Raw genomic sequence first — 19,410 nt, 5'->3', positions numbered from 1 at the left:
TCAAAGGACCCGGTGTAATGTTCTGCACATAGTAGGTGCTCAACAGATGCCAGTCCCCTTCTTTCTGTTTCCTCTAAGGGGGGGAGGACCTTTTTATTTGTGAGCCGCAAAAATACCTTCATGATTTAAAAATTAATGCTACAAGTCCCGGAGTCGTCTGAAAATTTTCCCGCTGAGTCCTCAAAGAGCTTCCGGTCCTTAGATGTTGGCCCGATTCGGAGCAGAGTCGGTTTCCGCTTTTCGCAGTACCCCTCCCTCGCCCCCCACGGCAAAAGCGAACTTGTGGGCAGCTCCCCAGCTTCCTGGGCCCCAGCCCCTCGCCCCCGCCTTGCTCAACAGCCCTAGCAATTCCTCCACCTCCCTCTCCATCGGGTGTCCTTTAATAATAAATGGCCTTATGCCATTACATTATATTGTGGGTTTTGAAAATTTAAAATACGGCTGATGCAATATTAATTGCCTATAGTGGTATAAAACACAGGGCCGGAGCCCAGCCGGGCTGCAGAGCAGGCGGCCGCGAGCGTCCCGCGCGCGCCCAAGTGAAGCGCTCCAGAAGGACGCGCCTTTGTGGGCTGCTAGGTTTCCAGCAGGTAAGAACCTTCGGGTTTTCTAGCCAGGGAAAGAATCCGTTACCCACCGCCCCCTTTTCGAAAAGTTCCCAGCTGTTATTTATTTTTAAAATTTAAAGAAAAAAATTGACCGCAAAAGTTTGAGAGACTTTTGAGGGGGCCAAGAGGAGTCGCCTGACAGCAACTCTGAGTCTCCCCCTTCAGGCGCCGAGGACCGCCGGCGGCGCGGAGCACCCTGACCGGCCCGTACCTGCAGGCGGCGGCTGCGGCCCTGTCCTCCAGGCGCCCCAGCCTCGCCCTTCCCCCTGAGTGCGCCCGGCCGGCGCCGCAGCCTCTCTCTTTCGGCTCGCTCAGGAAGCAAAGGGAGATGTGGTTTCCCCGGGATCGTGCAGTCGCCTCTGACACTCGTCCGGGGGAGGCACAGACCTCTCTTGGGGGAGGTGGTGCCAGCAGGCCTGGGGTTCACACAGTCCTAGCCTGCATCCCCAGAGGGCCACTTCCTAACCATGTGACCGCGGTTAAGTCACATCACCTCCCTGAGCCTCTGCTGACGGATGTAAAACTAAAACTTGATTCTGAAGCCTAACTGAGGATATATTCAAAGAGCACCCGCGGCAGGTTTTCCTTCCTCAGATCCCGCCAGCTGGCAACATTTACCGCCTAAGACCCAAGTGGGAGTCTCTTTAACCTGTTTCCAGGCCAGCGTTCGGGTTGTGTAGAGAGCTGCATCGGGCCTGTGCAGGTGAGACTGAGAGTGTGAGTCCTCTGGGGACCAGGTGGAGGGCCCCTCACCTCACCGCCTGGCTGAGCCCGTGCACACACCAGCAGAGCTCCGGCAGTAGGAGTCCTGGGCTCCTGAGCCTATGACCTCTGGATGAGTGGCTTCCTTTTTCTGTGCCTCAGGTAGTCAGTTTGGTTCTCTGCTTCATGCCCAGTGCACAGCTCAGAGCCTGGCCCAGAGTACAGAAAAACAGTTATTTGTTGAATGGATGCATGAATAAGTTTTGTTTTGTAAAATAGAAGCTCAACTGTCCTTGGATTTTAGGTATTGTAGGAAAGAACAGAGACCATAAGGGATGGGCAGCCTTCCTGGGAGGAGCGCTCCGGTACTGGTGGTCTACACTACGAGCTTCCATTCAAAGGCAGCCAGTGTCCTGCTCAAACAGAAGAGGCTGCGCCTCACTCGATAGCTGTCACGGATGGGTACAGAAGTGGTGCTTCTGGGAGAAGAACCAGAGGGTGACTCTGCCTGAGCCTGTGTGTCTGGCCCTCTCTTGGGCCTGCTTGGGCTCTTTTGCCTTCTTGCTGAGTTGACCACAGCTCTGGCTCAGGAATGGATAGAATCGGGGCAGACTAACTGCTCTCTTAGTCCAGTGACCTTGGTGCCCTTATATTTGAAACTGGAGAAAAAGACTCAGGATTGCTCTGATGATTAAATGAAATCACGTAAGGCCAGGGCCTGACCCGTGGCGGACAGTAATGGCTATCTAATGCTTTTTAAAATAGTCCTCATACTCAGAAGTGAAATCAGGTGGACTTTTTCCTCTATGAGCCCAAGTCTGTTCGTCCATGAAATGTGGGTAGCGGTGCTATCAGCCTGCTGCCTGGTCATCACTGAGATGGAAAGTATAAAAGAAGCCACTTCGCACCACGTGTGGCCTGGCTGTGGAGAGGACGGTGCAATTTTCTCTCTCACCTTGGTGAGAATATGCATAGTTCCCATTGACAAGCTCGGCCCCAGCTGGCGGCTCCTTGAACTCGGGACTTCCTCTCGGGCGGGCAGGCAAATGCCCACAACCGGCACGGTCTGCGGTCCCAGAGGAGGAGGGCTCCCATTGGGAAAAGGAGGAGTGGCCTGGGGTCTCTGATCCCACCTCTCTCCCTGCTCCCACCTTTTGGCCTCAGCGCCCGAAGGCCTAAGCCCTAGGCCAGAACGGCTAAAAGATCCTCTGTACCAAATGAGAGGGCAGGGACTTGGCTGGCCCCCTTTACTTAAAATAGCTCCTCCCCAGTTAAACTGCCACGCGCGTAGGTGTGAGCGCGCCAGTGAGGGTTGCTCCATAACTGAATAATGAGGTCTGAACTGCATGCAGGGCTTCCTGTGTGCCAGATAGTGTTCCAAGCGCTTAGTCAGCGTTCGTTTGTTCAGGCCTAAGCAACATCTTAAGTATGTACCATTTAAAATCCCATTTTACAGATGAGTATATGGAGGCGAAAAAGGTTTGTGCAACGTGCCCAGGACAAGGCATGAATTTGGCAGTTTGGTGAAGCGATCTGGAAAAAAAAAAATCTTATTTCTTCACCTCTCCAGTGCTCAAGATAGACCCAGCCAGGGCTCGCGGTCCTGGTCGTCTGGGACTCCGCTCCTCTCTTCCGGCCCGGCCTCTCCAGTCCGGTTTCTGCTCGGTGTCTGTTCGCTGGTGTCTCACTCCACCCTTCTACTCCACCCTCCAAACTCACAGGCTCGAAACCGTGACCCGATCGTGCGAGGGCCACGTGGACCCCACCCCACCCCACCCCACGGTGGCGCCCCTCCCCCAGCCCGCGGGGGCGGAGCCCGTGAGGACCCTGCGGGCGAAGGCGGCTCCGCTTCGATCGCTCTTTCCGATCGGGTCAGGTTTCCCTCCGCCCCGCGACGGCGCTTCCGCACCAGCCAGGCTCCCTCGGCTCCCGGGGGGGGGGGGGGTTCGCCGGCGCTTCCGTAAGGGGCTTCCCCGGACGGCCGACCGGAGGCCCGTGTGGGGTCGAGACCCCGGTGCTCCCGGAAAAGCCCGAGCGCTGCTCCAGGCCCCTTGGGGAGCTGGGCTCCGACTACCCGAGGTTCTCCGCCCCTCAGCAGTTCAGCCCAGCCCGGGGGCGCTCTCCCTCCCTCTTTCTCCCCTAATATTTAAAAGATTTTTATTTCTAAGGTTTCACACAGACAAATTCCATGTATTTATCCTGGGAAAAATTAGAATTACAAAACCTCTGGCCGGAAACCCACCCCCAAGCTCACCTTCTCTTTCCTCCACTTTTTTCCTCCTACCCCCAAGACAGATCACCCCTACTCAAACCCCAGCCGGCATCTCTGCCCTCGACAGGAACGCCCCCCCCCCTTTGCTAGGCAGCTCACCTCTTGGCAGATATAGTTAATGTCCAACCCTCATAAATCAAGACCATAAAAAGCTTACTTTCATATGCACTCAATTTCTACCAAACCTAAACTAATTGCATAAATTCCTTTAGGCCACTCAGAGCTGCTCTCTGGGTTGGGATCTGATCAATTAGTCATTAGGCACTCCATTAGCTGGGATTTAAGCTGCCTCATATAAATGTCTCCTGTCAATTTGCTTGTAATTGAATGAATAAAAAAAGGGTACAGTTATTAGGACAGATCAGAATGAGGAGAGGTCGATTTTATTCAGATATTCTAAAAATGTCTTAATGACAACAACAACAACAACAACAACAATAACAATAATCAGTAGGCATTTAGCTCCTGCAGAGGTGCTGTCCATATGAAGGAATGTTCTGGCCTGAGACGCAGTGACCTGAGCTGGTGTCTCTGTCCTGCCCCTTGGGAGGCTGGAGTCTCCCCCTGCCTTGGGTCTCAGTTCCTGTACCTGTAAGATAAGTTGGTAATCGGTTTTATATTTGTCAAATTAATTCATGCTTAAAAGTTGAATAACACAGAAGGGCAATTTGGTCAACACCTATCCTCCATCACTGTTACTCTGCTAGTTAATTACATGTGTAAATAATATATTTTTGACACTTTTTTCTTTTTTTAATTCAAGGTTTATCTGGGTTTTAGTTAATACATGATGCAAATTCGAGAGAACTAAAAGATTTTCGGTGAAAACTCTTTTTCCTCTCCTCGACCCAAGTCGCCCATTTGCCTCTGCTGAAGGTAAGCAACATTCTCAGAATCTCCACAGACATTTTATTGGCCATTGTTTGTTGATTTGTCATTCTTAGTCATTGTGCTTTATCATCTTGCTGTGATATCAGATAATTAGAAATATAATAATCTTGAATTCTCTTACCACAGCAAGGATCCTAGGAAATTTTATATAAAATCAATAATTTTTAAAACTGCATGAGCTGTTTAATATCCTGTGTTACTTTTTTTGACCAAGAATTAATTTCAAGTTAAAGACCCCATGATGTATAAAAACTGCCTAGTCACAAAGATAGAGTTGGGTTTTTGTGTTTGTTTGCTTTTAGACAGGGTCTCACTACTAGCCCAGGCTGGCTTTGAACTCAAGGGATCCACCTGCCTCAGCTGAGATTACAGTCAGCATGCTCTGCTGATAAGGAGTGTTTATTCATAGATTTGAGTTCTGTCCTACCTTCTAAACAGAATTTAAAGCAGCCTGTCTGTTATTGCTCTGAAGTTAGACGTCAACCATATAAGGGAGGTACCTTTATCTACTGGATAATTAAGTGCATACAGTACTAAGTTTTATTACATTTTCTTAAAAATCTGTCTTTAGGGCAGGGGATTTAGCTGAGTGGCACCGAGCCTGCCTCAAAAGCACAAGGTCCTGAGTTCGATCCCCGGTACCACACACACACACAAAAATCTGTCTTTATTCTTTTGTAACCTCCAAATGAGCCCATTTCTCCAGGAAGATGAGTTCCTTGCTGTACACAGCTCTGACAGGACTGAGGAAGATGCCAGTGACATCACTTACTAATCCACCTAGGGCAGTGATTGAGCACCATGCTGCAGCACTCAGCTGAGCGCCTCCTGGGGGAGACGGAGACCCTCCAAGTATAAGCTCTGCCTTTGACAGAACTCCAAGGTGGTGACCCTGATTTACTGCTGGGAGCCACTCAGGGCACGGCGTTCTGGGTTCTGCATTGTGTGGAGCCCTGGATGCACCTTCAGTGGATTCTTTTTTTAGTAGAAAGATTAGGTTGTGAGATTTAGGTGACAGAAGTGGAATCACTGGTCAGAACCACTGGCCTCCCGGGTGTTGAGAATGAACCTGGCATATGCACAAAGAGATTGGAGAGCCGGGTCCCCTTCTCTTCTGTGTGACCTTGGCAAGTCTATTCGCTTCCTGGTGCCTCAGTTTCTCCAATAACTTGAGAAAGTAGAACTAGATGGTAATTTACTTTTGGGAAAACTTTCTCTAACCCTCTCTGCAGTCAAAATTTTTGCCAAATTCTTGAAGTTCAACCAGCGATTCATGGATCCCTGGTTAGAAACCTCTAGAATAGGTGAGCTGAAGGTCTTCCCTTATTGCCTATCTGAATTTATAACCAAATACCTGTAAACAATGAAACCAGTTTAACAAACTGGGAAGAATTTCACTGAAGGAAAAAACAAAATGCCAATTAGACAATGAACAAATCGCCAATAGAGGCTCCAAATAGCAAAATTAGTTTCTAGAACTCAGTAACTCAGTAGTTAATTTCCCAAGAGGCAACATGGCAGAGAGTAAAAAGCACATTAGGGGTCATAAACTAGGTTCCCCAACAATCAAAGTTGAGATTTTGAATTGGAAATTTCCCTTCTCTGACTCCTCGTTTCTTTTGATAAAATGTGAGGGTTGGACCAGGAGATCTCTGAAGCAGCTAGCAGTGACACTGTGTGAGGATGTGTATAGGCATTAGCATGTCTTGTATTTGATATTCGTTTTGGCTTATTTTTTTAATTTTTTGAGACAAGGTCTCACTATGTAGTTCAGGCTGGCCTTGAACTCACTGTGATCTTCCTACCTCAGCCTCTAGAGTGCTGGAATTACAAGCATGTGCTACCATACCTGGCTCTATTTTGGTTTTGAAATAATAGTTGTACAAAACAGATTACACCTGTAATCCCAGATACTCAGGAGGTTGAGGCAGGAGGATTGCTTGCCACGGAGTTCAAGGCTAGCCTGTGGCAAAATAGCAAGACTCCATCACAGAAAGAAAGGAAGGAAGGAGGAAGGAAAGAAGAAAGAGAGAAGAGAAAAAAAAAACCACTTCCTTAAAGTAGAACTGGAAGAGGTTATTGCTGTGCTATTTATTGCCTGGATTTCTAGCATTCAGGCTTCTAAAACCCTGTGGCAGAAACATGACCTCCATACCCCTATAAAAAAATAAAAACACCAACAGTTCATAAGTGTAAAAGTAAATGGCAGGGCAGGTGGGAGGTGGGGGAACATGTTGCTAGACTAAATAGTCTTGTTTCTGCTTACCAGATCTCTCGTGGTTTGAGGGGACTCAGCTCAGTAGGAGACAGGAGCTGTGAGCTGGACAAGGTAGTGCCAGGCACCCACGCCTACCCCAGCTCTGGCTGGGATCCAAGATGAGAGGGTGGTGAACAGGTCTCCTGTTCTCCCCTGTCAGAGCTTCATTTTTCTGTCCTTCTGACTTGCAAATACTTGTAACTATGAGCTTGTTTAACTTCGAGACACGAATTGCCCATCAGATTGCTCTGGTGAAATGATTAGAACGCAGACTACAGTCAAGTCTTTGGTTGCTGACTTCCCACTACACTTTTCTTTTACTTTCTGACTGCTTTGCCTGTAGTGTTTTTCCATTGCTTCTGGCATTGTGTAGGATGGTCCTGTCACTTTTACTAAAGCTGTTAGGTCAATGATGGGAGCGCTGCTATTTCTTGATTTTTCACAGGAGGGTCTTTCCATTTCAAAAAGGGCTTCCACATTATTGACTCAACTGCTTTATGTTATCGCTGTTAGATACGTGGAATTCTAGAATGTGAGCTGGGCAGAGTTCTTAGAGATGCTCTGCCTGGAGCATATGATATAGTTCTAGGGACCCAGGTATCTATGTTTTTCACAGTGTCTCTGCATAATTCTGATTACTTGAGCAGATTGAGAAATTTATATTGTACTCCCCCCCTACCAAAGTGCCCATATTGGAATATGGATAATAGCTTGAGTCAGAATTTTTCAATTCTTATTTCCTTGAAGGTAGTATAAACGTTGCATCCCATTTTGTAATCTATCCATGACTGTTTTCACCCCTCTACACACACATACTTAGCTGGATTGCTGTGACACATAGCAAAGACTGAGTGGCTCAAACAGTCAGCATTAATTCCTCACAGTTCTGGAGGCCAGGGAGTTGAAACTCAAGATGCCAGCAGGTTTCATGTCTGGTGAGAGCCCTCTGTGGTTCACAGATGGCTGCCTTTGCATGTTGGCCTCACGTGGTCAAGAGAGGGAGAGATGGCCTCTCTCATGTCTCCTCTTATACAGGCGTTAATACAATTCACGAGGGCCCATCCTCATGACTAATGATTTCCCAAAGAGCCCGCCTCCGAATGCCATCACTTGAGGATTAGGACTTTAATATATAGATTTTGGGGGAACACATTCAATTCATAGCTTGGACATCACTGTGTAACATGGACTAAATTGAGATAGAACTAGAATCTGCACACTGACAGGTGGCCTGTAAGAACAAGTAGCCTAGTTTGAAAATAAAATCTATGCAACCTTTTTGTTCTAGTGCAAAAAATGAGATCTACAAATAATTTGGTTAATACAGTCAGCCACTAGTATCAATGGATTGGTTCCAGGATCCCTTGAGTACATTGAAATCTGTGAAAACCAATTCTGTTATAAAAGATGCAATAGTATTTACATATAACCTATATACATCCTAAGTCATCTTTAAATTACTTATAATACCTAGTATAATGTATTCACTATGTAAATAATTATACTGTGTTGTTTAGAGAAAATGACAAGGAAAAAAATCTGTTCGTGTTCAGTTTAGATGCTATTTTTCCCAAATATTTTTGATCTACACTAGTTTAGATTCATAAATGGAAAACTCAGATAGGGAGGACCACCTATTTATGGTAAATAACAGTAAAGTATTTGGTGATCACGTTAGAGGAATAAATATTTAATATTTGAAACTCAGTGATGAGTTGTTCTTGATTATTGTTGAACCACACCCCACTCCCATAAAAGTGAGATGTGTTTGTCTCAACACTCCACATTCACAGCGAAGACCACATAAAAGCCTCATGTAGGTAGAATTTTAAAATGTATAGAGTGTTCCTATACTTTTGTTTGTTTGTTTTTGGTACCGGAGATCGAACTCGGGACCTTGCGCTTGCGCGGCAGGCACCGGAACCACTGAGCTAAATCCCCAGCCCTGGAGTGTTCCTATATTAAGATTGCTGCCTGCCCCTTCTAAGATGTTTTATATACTTCAGTGAAGTATATCTATTATAATATATATTTTACAAATGGGATATTAGAAAGGTTAAAGAACTCATCCAAAGTCACACAACAAACAAATCACAGGACCCAACGACTTAACTCAGGATGGTCTGGCATGATAGCTGTGCTCTTTCCTCTATGCCATGTTTGCTCCTGTAGAAGAAAATGAACTCATGTCTTTAGGGGTGAAATCAGAAGGATTTTTATATGGAAGAAGTCTTACTCTTGTTATGGGGTCTAAGAGTATAACTAGGTAGGAGGTAAAAATCATACAGAGAAAACAGTTGGGCTCCACACAAGAAAGAAGGCCTGGGTGTTCACCGTGGTTCAAAGAGTGAACGAAGCTGTGAGTCCCCATCTGACGATCCCAGCAGAGACACTGGTGAATTAGGCTAGGTGTGTGTGGGTCAGGGTCAGATACATGGTTGGGTGAGATGATACCTCTTTCCAACCCAAGAGTGAATGCTGCTATGGATAACCATCTATAGCTAATCATTCCTAGATCTTGACAGTGAAAAAATAAAAGTGCTGTCTAATCAAAAAATTTTATAAGTTTCTTAAAGTAGCATGGAATATAAAAATTTTAAAATATTTTCCCTCTTTGCATTTGCCTGTGGAATACCAAGAAGCAGTTTTTTTGGGGGTACTGGGGCTTGAACTCGGGACCTTGGGCTTGCTAGGCAGGTGTGGTGCCACAGAGCTAAATCCCCGGCCCTGGAATACCAAGAAGCATATTTAATAAAACTAAGAAGAGTAGTAAACACATTAGGCACTCTTCTTTTATCATTTTACTGTGTCAGAAAGACTTAAAAGATACTGTCTGTTTATATTAGCATAGAAAGCCATTGAGACTTTAGGGAAAAATACAAATGTCATTTGGGGGCTACCATTTAAAAATGGTTTCCAGAGCAGGTACTAGAGTGAGGGCCTTCATTTAAAGCCTTTGCCTACTGGTTTTGTTTATCTTCCCTTCCATCTTTTCTTCCTTAAAAACAAATAAACAGGGCCGGGGATTTAGCTCAATGGTTTCGCCACCTGCTGCGCAAGCGCAAGGACCCAAGTTCGATCCCTGGCACCAAAAAAAATCCAAAACAAAACAAAACGAAAAAACCCCAAATAAACAAATGGCCTTTTCTTCTTTTATCTCCTTGGTTCTTTTCTTCTCCATCCTGTTTTTCCTGATCTTATAGTGTCAAAGTGGTTGAGAAGGTTGGTGGCTATTTTTAGGTTTTTCTTCTGGGCCCTAGAGGGTTCCAGAGGCAACAGGCCATATAGAAAGCTCTAAGCAGACTAAACATGCACTTAAGACACTTGCAGGGCAAAGTTTTTTATTTAGAAGACTTCAATATTTGATATTTAAGTAAAAATTATCCTCATAGTCAAATTTTGAATTTTAGTAGAATTCCTCTCATGTATTTTATAGGATAGTGATTCTGCTTTTGTTTTAATTACAGAAACAGAAGAAAGGGTAACATAAGGTAGTCAGTGTGTAAGGCTTCTGAAGATCTTCACTTGACTCAGTATAAAATAAGTAAAATGATTATGAAAACTCTGAACTGTGCATTTTTTTTTTTTTATGAGAAAAGACATCTGGGCATGGTGGTACATGCTTGTAATCAAAGGACTCTGGGAGGCTAAGGCAGGAGGACCACAAATTCAAGCCTGTGCTGGGCAACTTAATGATTTAGCAAGATTCTGTCTGAAAATAAGAAAAAAAAGATGTGTCTGTAGCTCAATGCAAAGGGCTTGGGTACAATCCCAAGTATTGAAAGAAAAAAAGGAAGGCTTATTGTAGCTTATGGATTCAGAGGTTTCCAGCGCAGGGTGTCTTGGTCCTGTTACTTGTGGGCCTGTTGCACCACAGTTCATCATGGCAGAAGTGAATAGAGAGGAGGTATATTCACAACATGGTGGCAAGGGTGTGAAAAAGCTTATTTATTTTAATTGTCCAAAATTATATATATTTATGGAATACAACACATTACTTATACATTGTAGAATGGCTCACTATATATAACCTCTTATATTTATCATTTTTTGTGGTGAGAACACTTAAAATCTACCCTCAGTGATTTTCAACAATATAATACATTGTAATTAACTATGTTCATCTCACCATACAGTTGGATTCATTCCTCCTGTCTAACTGAAATTTTGTATCCTTTGGCCAATACCTGTCTATCCTAGTCCCTGGTAACCACTCTTCTACTCTGTGCTTCTATAAACTCAGCTTTTTAAGATTCCACATACATCTTAGTTCACTGAAAAGAAAGTTTTGTGTTCATATCTGTTTGTTGTGAGAGAAAAATCTTTTTTGTTGATGTCTTGTACTCTGAGTAACTACTTTGAAGATGACAATAGATAGTGTATTAACTATTGTTATTCTTTTTGTTATAAAATTTTGTTTTATTTTTTCATAAGAAACATTGCAGTTTGAGAGAATAATTTTATGTGTCCCGAATTTAATAATGTTTAAAATTGAAAACAAAGATTCAGCATATAAATGAGATCATGCAGTGTTTATCTTTCTGTGTCTGGCTTATTGCACTTAGCATAATGTCCTCCAGGTTCATTTATGTGATTGAAAATGAAAGGACTTCCTTTTTAGGGCCAAGTAGTATTTCATTACGTACATATACACTACATTTTCTTTGTCTGTTGATGGATACTTAGGTTAATTCTACATCTTGGCTATTGTGAATAATGTTGCAATGAACATGGGAGTGCAGATATTTCTTTGACCTGTGGATTTTATTTTCTTTGGCTATGTACCCGATAGTGTGATTGCTAGATCATATGGTAGTCTATTTTTAATTTTTATTCCCTACACAAGTTGACCAAAGAACTGGAAAAAAAGAAAAAGAAAAAAGGAATCTCTTTTGATTTCTGTGTAGATGCCTATTATAATATAATAGAAATAGAATGAGTTAATTCAACACATATTTGTTATATTGTTACTCTATGATGGGCCCTGCCCAAGGTGCTGTGAACCTGGAACCCAGCCCATGGCCTGGCCCATGGAGCCTGTACTCGGACTGGGGACTGGTAATAGCTCATTCTTGACAGCTCAGGACCAATGCTTGTGCTGACCAAATTAGCCTGATCATGATCTGCCTGCAGTGTTTGAGAACCTGTTCTAACCTGTCTGAATTATCCCTGTTACCATACTGTGTAGCCTACAAACACCACCCTCCTCTTTCTCTTCCTTTCCCCTCAGAGAGAAAAAAGTCAGGAAGCTAATGAGACTCAAAATAGCCTCCAGAGCTCTGTGATTCAGCTTAACATTGGGTGGCACCAAGGTATGGAACTTGACATGATTTTTTACAAAACGCTAGGAGGAAGCTAAGAGTCAACTGGAGAGGAAAGTGTGCTCCTGGAAATCAAACTAGACCACTGCACGGAGGGAGCTGCTCCCTCTGTCTTTCCGTCAGCTACCAACTACGTGGGATGAAGCCCATATGTGGGCTTCCTTTTTGTGCATGAAATGTTAGACGTCTTCTCTGGATCAAACCAGCTGGTGTTGTGCTCGAAGCTGGACTCATACTCACAGTTGAAGCCCAGGTCCTGTGGTTTCACGGGGTGGGGACTATAAGAAGAGATGCCTCTCCCCCAGAAGGATGATAGGCTCCATGCCATCACAGGAGTTGTCACAGGTTGTGTTATAAGATTGAAAAAGTTCGAGAGGTAGGAACTTGGTGATGTTTATGTTATTCCCCAGAGTCACCATAGGATGTCCATTCTTTTCATTTATTTTTGAAATTAAAGTTTATATGTATCTGCAGTTTAAAGACTCAGTTTAGCAAGGCTTGGTTTGAAAAAGAACTGTTCTCTAGTTGTCCTGCTCTCATACCCCGATTCCCCAAGGCAGGAATTTTTGACTCCTTCAGCTGGTTCTGCTGGCATTTACCCCACAATCTCTAGCCATCATGTGTGCCTCAGTGCCTCTTGATCATTCAGTGGTAAGGGTTCTGATCACTTCCTTGCAGTAAAGGTGGACATAAAGCTCTCTTTCCTACTCCAGTTCTCCTCCCCTCACTGTTTGGTTAAATTTGAATTTTGGTTAGATCAATTGTCAATGTCCATGTTTTATATGTAAACAGTATTTACTCCAGCCCTGGAGGATCCATGTAAGATAAATTACTTTCCCTTTCCTGAATGATATTTTCTTTTTCTGGGCATTAATAATTATTGATTTTTGTTCTTTGTTTGGTCTTTTGCATGTTTATTATTAACTAACTACGAATTCTCCTCATTTATGGACTCTCCTCTCAACACTTTCAAATATACAAAGTGTTATATCAGTTTAATCTTTTTCTTCTTCTTCTTCTTTTTTTTTTTTTTTTGCAGTACTGGGGATTGAACTCAGGACCTTGCACTTGTGAGGCAGGTGCAGTGCCACTGAGCTAAATTCCTGGCTCTAATCTTCTTGCAGAAATCTCCATTGGAGCCTTCTGAGCTGCTTCAAACTGGTTCCCTTCTAGGTCTGCTGACAGCCATTCTCCTTAATTTTTATAAGAAACTTGTTTTATCTATCTGGAAGCTTATAAGTTATATAAATTTATTGTATGATTTCTTTGAAGTTTTCTGTTCATTGTTTGCATATTCTGGAATGCCTATCATTTAGATTCTGGATAAACTAGACAGATTCTCTGATTTACTTATCATTTCTATACTATTTTCCTCTTTGCCTTTTTGTTTATTTTGTGATGTTTTCCTCAATTTTATCTTCTAATCCTTTTATTTTAAACTTCTGTTATTATTTTTAAATGTTCTAACAGATCTTTTTGCTCTTTTAAAAATATTTTTCTTATTATATCGGTACTCTATTTTCAGTTATATTTCTGAGAATATTATTCATAGTTTCTTATTCCCTCAGAGTCTATTTCTTTAGGTGCTTTTATTTTCTGTTTTGGTCTTTGTGCCTTGTATTAGATACAGTTTAGTTAATTGGGTAAACATTATTATTGGGAGCTCTGTGCACATGTTCCCTCTCTCCACAATTGGTGATTAAACCCAGGGCTGCTCTACCTCTGAGCTATAACTCCAGCCTTTTTATTTTTTGTTTTGAGTCAAGGTCTAAGTTTCCCAGGCTGGTTTTTAACTTGAGAGCCTCCTGCCTCAGCCTCCCAAGTAGCTGGAATTACAAGGATGCACCACCATACCTGGATGGTTTTACTTTGTTTTTCTACTTATCATAGTCTGGCTAGGCTGTTTGCTTCGTGATTCCTTAATCTTATTATTATTATTTTTTTGGTACTGGGGATTGAAGTCGGGACCTTGCGCTTGCAAGGAAGGTGGCAGAACCACTGAGCTAAATCCCCGGCCCCGTCTTAATTTTTTTTTGTACTAGTTTGATATGTGTCCATGGTCAAGCTGCTGAGTGAAGAAGGGGAATGGACTTTTCAACATTTAAAATGTACAGTTAATTCTGTTGCTTTCAATATGATTTTCTATCCTTAACTATGGTTGATGTCCCAACAATAAATGGCTTTTAAAAAATATTTCCAGTGGATAAATTCCTAGTATCCTGGTAGGTTGAGGAAAGGCAGTTGCCCACTATACTAGGTGGAGGAGGTGGCCTGGGGTCTACTCATTCACAGTCTCATCCTAAGTACAGCTCCAGAGATGTGTGGTACGATCACTTTGTAAATCTGTCAGAGAATTTGCTATGCATCTCAAATTTTAAAAAAAGTCACCTTTATCATTCTTTGGCCATAAAGGCATATGCTATTAAATATTCTTTAGTTGTTACTTTAAGGTTAGGTTTTGGGGGAGAGTGGAGCTGATATATGTGTCCATCCCTCTACTTTAGTTGGAAGTCTCCAAAGTAGGGATTCTGAACAGTTTCTCAGGACTCCTGGGAGAGCCAGGGAGATGCACGGGGTGGGGGGGTGGGGAGGTGTCGTCCCTCTGGAACTATCTGCAAAATGATGTCTTTATATACATTCTTACTCTTACTAAGTCTTCAGCTTTCAGCAAGTTTTCAGAGGCATCTGTGGTCTCCTCTGGATCTAAGTGCCATTTCTCTAGAGGCCCAAACAGTCCTTGAAAATGAGTTCATTCCTATTCACGTTGCCACATAGTACAGTTATCACTTAGGTCCAAAGGAACATGCAGTTAACTGGAGGAGAGAACACTCACTTGTTGGAAATCATGGTGAAAATTAACTGATGAAATGTTGAGTAGCAAATTCAGACTACTGAACCCAAATGCCCAAGGTCACATACATGAGCCACAAACAGGGCAGCAAGGGGTCATGCAGATTGAGGTAAATTGGAAGCTGGGCCTGCCTAATGGGGTCAGAGGTACTCGGAATTGCCAGTGATTGCCACTGTGGCAGCATAAGAACATTGATTTTTTCCAGAGAGGTTGGACATCTAGATTTCTAAAATATATCTCTCTGTCTCTCCTACCATAAAATAAAAATTTTAAACAATCATGAGGGCCAAACTAAGTAAATATCTAAACCCATGTCTACATCACATTTAGTTTATAGATCAGCAATATGTGATATTTAATCTAATTCAGACTTTTCTTTTGGATACTGAGAAACTGCAGACCAGAATGACAATGCTCTCATGTCATCCTTGCCCAGTTTGGAAGGTTCTAGACTGGCTTTGTTATACCTGAGGGCAAATTTGGGTCCTTCTTCTACAGCCTGAAGGATGGATATTGGTGGCATTTGTGTGTGTGAGTGTATGAGAGATTTTGTATATATATAGTGTGGACTTTGATGAGATAAGAGTATTGGCTTTAGTCCTGATAATTCAATGTCTCATGATTTTCTGGAAGAGTTATAAAAAATTTGATAGGGAGAGGGATGGTGAGGGAGGCAACAATACTGAGTAGTTTTAAAAGATTCTGGGGGCCAGGGATTTAGCTCAGTGGTTTTGCCGCCTGCTGCGCAAGTGCAAGGACCCGAGTTTGATCCTCGGCACCAAAAAAAAAAAAGATTCTGGAAAGGCCATATGGCCCATAAAACTTTCTGAGACTATGGAAATGTTCTTTATCAGCACTGTCCAATATGGTGTCCACTAACCACATATGGTCATTGAGTACTTGAAATGGTGGCTTATGCAACTGAGGAACTAATTTTTATTTTAACTTAATTTAAATTTAAAGGCAATATGTGGCTAGTGGCTACTACATTGAGCAGTGCAGGGTATATCTTCCTCCACAAGTGGATGTGGCTCATTAAGTGGGGACACAGAGAAACATGTCTATTTTTATACCTCTACCCTGCCCCTACATGTGCATACAGATGTATGTGCATGCACAGTACACACACACATACACACACACACACACACACAGGCCCTTTCTTTATACCAGCTGATCTCCCCAGTCATGGTAAGCTCATATAAGAGTCCCCATGAAGTTTGACATACAGCAGGAGCTCATTAGGAGCAGGTGTTAGGTGTCAGCCCTGCTTTTAATCCCGCCACTGGCCTCCTGCCCCCAACACCATGCGTTCCTTCAGGGTGGCTTCTCTAGAGTACAGGGTAATCCCCTAGAGAGCATTCCACCCGCCCTCAATCCTGGACAGTCCTGTAGGTTTCTACACTGAAATACAGAAATGGAAGAGAGTCTGCAGCTGGGACCCCACCCCTTCTATCCTTGCAGCTGAGCAAATGAGGGAGGTGGGGGTCAGATCGGGGCAGAAAGACTGAAATTCCTCCTTAGAAGTCCAGGCCAGCTGAACAGAATATGAATGTTGCAGCCCCCACCCACCCTACCAAGTTAGGTCTCTTAAGGCAGGTGTTTAAACCTGACACTGTCTCTCACCTTGCCTTCCCACTCTGTCCTGTTCCTCAGCATCCTGCTCTTCATTTCCCGAGAACTCTGTCTTAGAGATGAAAGCCAAGGAAACGCAACAAGCCATCGGCGGCGCTCACGCATTGATTTTTACACAAAATTTGCCTTCATGCACGAAGGATGGAAAAATGGTTCTATAAATAATGGATAACAAAAACAAATGCAGGAGGAAATCAATAGTCACACACTTGATACTGCAGGGAGATGGGAGAGGAAAATATGGAGCCTGTTCCAGCCAAACAGCACTCCAGGGAAGCCCTTCTAGCACTTCCTGCCGGAGAGAAAGGTACATTTTGCCCTGGCAGGCACTGGGAGCAGGGAGCTGAGTCCCCAGGAGGAGGCTGGGAGAGCTGGGTGTTCGGGAGCTTCTGGCTTCAGTGGGTCTTAGGGAGGTCGGGATTTTGCCAGTGTTTGAATCAGGCCCAGGTCATTGGAACCATCTGCATCTCAGGGGTGCCCTGGTTTCCAGCCCTGCTGGTTTCCCTGAACCATTTATGACCTCAGGATCTCCAGAGATCTTCTTTCCGAGCTACTGAAAGACTTCCATGTGCTGTTTTCTCTCATTATCAAATCATAGCAAGTTGCACCCAGATCTAGTTATTCATTCTGTGCTACAACAGCCCCTGGTGTAGCATAGGGGTAAAAGTTTAAGTCCTGGTTCTACCACTTATTCTACCTGTGTGACTTTTGGTAAGTCACTTAACTTCTCTGAGCTTTAGTTTCTTCATCTGTAAGACGGGACAAGTACAATCTCATATGCTTGACTCCATGCATATAAAATGCCTAGCCTATAGTAAATGCACAAAATAAGGTAGGTACAAATCACCCACAAATGATGTCCGAAATCTGTGCCCTCCTTCCCTGCTCACTTCCACTGAGTTCAGGGACCCCCCTCATGATGGGATGCCTGCAGTAGCCTCCCAAGTAGTCTCCCTGCCCCTTCCTTCTCCCTCCCTCCCTCTCCTTCTCCCCTCCCTCCCTCCTCCTTCTCTCCTTCCTTCCTTCCTTCCTTCCTTCCTTCCTTCCTGCCTGCCTGCCTGCCTGCCTGCCTGCCTGCCTGCCTGCCTGCCTGCCTGCCTTCCTTCCTTCCAACAGTACTGGGATTAAACCCAGGGCCTTCACACTGAGCTGCATCCCTAGGCCTCTGCCCACATACCCAGTTTTTGAAACAAGGTCTTGCTAAGTCACTGTGTTGCCCAGGCCAAGCCAAATTTGTGATCTTCCTGCCTCAGCCTCTCAGAGTACTGGGATTACAGGCATGGCCCACCATGCCTTCTTTCTGCATTCTTGCTCCCCGGTTTCTACTTTCCTGAAAAGCATGTGTGATTATATCATCTCTCTCTTTTTTTTAAAGCTTTCATTGTATTCAGTTTATTTGACAGGGTGTTACATTTACATAGTTCAGAATGAAGAGGTGCAGAATGGTGGACAGTGACAATCCTTTTATGTACCCATCCTGGGTATCTGTCCAGAGAAATTTCATTAATTACAAGCACATATGCCTTCTTATATACATGTGTATGTATATGTATAAATGTATATTTATATACGTGTGTTTTGGTTTTTTTCCAGATGGTAGCAAACTATGCATACTGGCCTCACTTTTCTTATTGTGGTTGTGTGTCTTAGACTGTATTCTCTGTCAGTATAAAAAGGGTTTTCTCCTTTTTGTTTCTAAAGCTCCCCATCTGCTCCATCTGTCTAGCAAAATTCTGTTCAGTCTCAAGCTCAAATGCCACCACCCCTATGTCCTTCTTGTCCTCCCTGGGCTGAGTCAGTCTGTAGCTCCTCCCTTGGTTCTCCCACAGCCCTGGGTACATGCTATTGTTATAGCACTCAATGCACCTGTGGTATTGTTTACCGGCTTACACTCTAGGTGTTACTCATGTCTGTATTCTCAGAGAGAATTGTGAACACTGAATTCATATCTACTGGATGGATGTGCAAGGTACTATACTAAACTGTTGTGGGGCAATGATGAAAGAAGCAGGTATCTTAAGATACTCTCAGAGCTTTTAGGACTCTTTTTAGAACTCTTCTGTGCATAAGAAGATAATTATTCATATAACTAATTTCTGTAGTTGTCACAGAATTCACATGAAGCTAGCTATAAATTGTACACAAAGATAAGGGAATGATGTATACTCCAGAGAGAAAGGCATATGTACCAAGCCTGTTCTCTTAAATATGTTTTTGGTTCTTTTTTATTTCCCCAGTGGTAGGGTTGAGCCCAGGATCATGTACATGTTAAACAAATTCTTTACCATTGAGCTACATGCCCATAGCCTATTTTCTTCCCTCCCCCCCTTCCCTTTTTCTAGAAATAGGCATGGAAATATGACTTTGCCAAAGTAAATATGAAACTCTAAAATGTCAAGTACATGAAAAAATACACATCCATCTCTGCTTCTCATGATATATTTCACTATAGGGCTGATCAGATGGTCAGATGCCAATAAGAAGTGATAGCAGAGTTTACAGTTCAGGAAACCACAGAAGGTAAAGTTCGAGGGGGGAGAGAAGGGTGAGATGAGAAAGAAGCAAATACTGAAAGTGAAGTTTGTGTGTGCCAGGATCAGTCACTTAACTGAACTAGAAGAAAGCGTCAAGCCTTCCATTCTCTTGACTACCTGATTTGAAACCCCAAACCTATCAGAGGAGCTTGATCCTTAATGTGGATTATTATTTTATAAATTATTAAGAAGAGCAATATCTCTCCATTTACTGAATGTCATAACAAAAGAGATAGGAGGGAAACCAAGACATTGTCTACCCAAAGAGCCCAGCGTTTGGGCAGTGTAAAGTCACTAAATAATTCAGCAGCTATTTGAAAGTATAGTGTTTTGTAATTT

General features: G+C 43.5%; 1 long non-coding RNA gene across 3 annotated transcripts in view; it reads left to right on the top strand.

Moving 5' to 3' along the window:
* The first annotated feature begins 504 nt into the window (after nt 1-504).
* The window catches only part of LOC110351129 (uncharacterized), a 46,034-nt gene continuing 27,128 nt past the window's right edge, over nt 505-19,410 (top strand). The window contains exons 1-4 of one of the 3 annotated variants that reach the window (XR_015438862.1): nt 505-590; nt 4,346-4,458; nt 11,961-12,042; nt 16,559-16,844. This is a non-coding gene — a long non-coding RNA (uncharacterized LOC110351129). The remainder of the gene's footprint in view (nt 591-4,345; nt 4,459-11,960; nt 12,043-16,558; nt 16,845-19,410) is intronic. The other 2 variants (XR_015438861.1, XR_015438863.1) reach the window with 2 other exon arrangements.

The sequence above is a fragment of the Heterocephalus glaber genome, unplaced genomic scaffold (assembly GCF_053883595.1).
Source record: "Heterocephalus glaber isolate CG9 unplaced genomic scaffold, H.glaber_assembly_v1.0 deba00001463, whole genome shotgun sequence".
NCBI classification, from domain to species: Eukaryota; Metazoa; Chordata; class Mammalia; order Rodentia; family Bathyergidae; genus Heterocephalus; species Heterocephalus glaber.
The sequence above is the reverse complement of the archived record's forward strand: the minus strand, read 5'-3'. Positions and strand labels throughout refer to the sequence as shown.